Source organism: Sinocyclocheilus rhinocerous, unplaced genomic scaffold (assembly GCF_001515625.1).
Source record: "Sinocyclocheilus rhinocerous isolate Xijiao unplaced genomic scaffold, SAMN03320098_v1.1 scaffold153, whole genome shotgun sequence".
Lineage (NCBI taxonomy): Eukaryota > Metazoa > Chordata > Actinopteri > Cypriniformes > Cyprinidae > Sinocyclocheilus > Sinocyclocheilus rhinocerous.
In genome coordinates, this window is record NW_015660878.1 from 4,478,614 (window position 1) to 4,480,726 (window position 2,113).

Sequence of the window (2,113 nt, forward strand, 5' to 3'; positions counted from 1 at the left end):
AAGCGTCTGCCAAATACATAAATGTACTGTAAATGTAGACACCAATGGACTTCCTTAAAGCATATATATGACCTCAAGGCTAACATGCACTACACTTTTCACTCACTGCTGTTCTGAGGGATTTCACATTTAACATTTCCTTTCATATAGCTACTACCTTGATTAACACACAAATCTTGTTCCAGCAGGTAAAGAAAACACCAGCGCATGGTAAATAATTACAGCTAGCTATCAATCATGTCACAAAATCAGTTAAACTCCTAACATTATTCAAATCAATCTGAATGCAGGATAAAGATAATTGCATTTTATGTCATAGCTCAGCATCAGGAAAAAACATTCCTGTCTTAGCCTTCCTATCCAGACATCCATTTGCAGAAACCAAAAGAGGAACAGATACGCAGACCAACCCATCAAGAGCCCACAGGGTATAGAATGCCACACCATCCAAAACCGGTTTCCACGGCAACCTGAGCCGAAAAGCCCGCCACAGCATTTACAGCAACCCTCAAGTATATATTTCCTCCAGAGTTCAGGGAAGGCGGGTGACCACCGCTATAATTCAATGGAGTAAGACATATCGCTCGCTGAAGAGCTGCTTTAACGCTTTGCCTTCGGCCACCTTTAAATCTAGAACAAACACGCTGTAAGCCCATGGAGGCATTTTTATCTGCGGAGGAGATGCTTTTACGGGCGCTGATGCGTTTTTTGGCACCACACGTGAATTTTCTGAACCACTGGACCGCACACACATCATTTCATGGGTATGAATTCAACCGTCCCAACTGAAGGCTGCGATTACAATACCCTGCACATTTCTGAGAAACACCGGAACAAAAAACGTACGCTAAGCTGAATTCCAAACGCTTCCCTGGAATTAAGGAACTCTGAGGGCAGAGGGCCTGTGTCAGATAGCTCTGTGCTTGTGCACATGTAGCAAGACAATAGTCAGTTATTCAGAAAAGAAAAATGCCACAGGGGACGTATGTAGATTACTTTATCAAACATTCATCACAAACCATCAGTTTAATACCACAAAAAGTCGTCTGTGATTTCTTAGACATCACATTATTGGATCACCTCAGGGACAATGGTGCTGTTGATGGCCATTTATATTTAACTAGGTAAGTCAATTATACATCAATGTAAACTCTTTCACGCTCAGATTCTAGGAAAGCATTCAAAGTTTCATAACGTGGCATCTGGGAGACAAAGCTGAAAACAAAATCGTGACAATAACAAACACGGAGGGAGCGGGTAATCACAGGAGAAACTGACGAGTACAAATGTTTACGAATGATGGCACACTGAAAAAAATAACTATTAAGATTTACTTAAAAAGATTTTGGTAACAAATTGCACGAACACATTTTAAGTAAATTTTACTGCTCTAATATCAAGTACAACTTACTATTATTAAGTAAAATCTACTTACTAAACTTAACATTCATGAAGAAATTAAATCTAATTGCACCCTAAGTAAATATTACGTAATTATATTTAATTTAAAAGTGTTTATTTAAAGTAATTAAGTAAAGTCATGAAAACGATCAGTCTGTCTTCCTCCCCACACCTCAAGCGTCCACTGTATTGGCTCGTCGTCAGAGTTAGGTCACCCTGTGAATAAACAGACACAATTTGTGATATTAAAACAATGATCTAAAACATTTAACCACAATTTTATATTATAATTACAGATTGTTTGAGCAAAAGAAAAGATATAACTGACAAGACTGGACTGGAATTAACTGTAAGTTGAATACCATCATAAAGAAGCGTGAAAACACTTTTAGTCCTATAAAACACAATCACTGGTGGCAACAGGTGCTTTAGGGTTAGGTAGTATGTTAGCGTGAACGCACGCAAGTGAACTTTAATGAGGTTATGTGATTAATATGAACGTCAGTGTATAGTATGAGTCAAGCAAACAAGAATCAAACAATCGAAATGCACACGGACCAAAGTATTACAAATCAGAAATCTAAAACAGAAAGGCAAACTTATACAGAATAAGGCGAGATGAACATCGCAGAGCGCTAAACACTCTGTGCAGTGTATGTTTCATTCATACTCGAAGCCGGAGGGCGCTCTCGCGCAGAAAGTCGTACGAGGA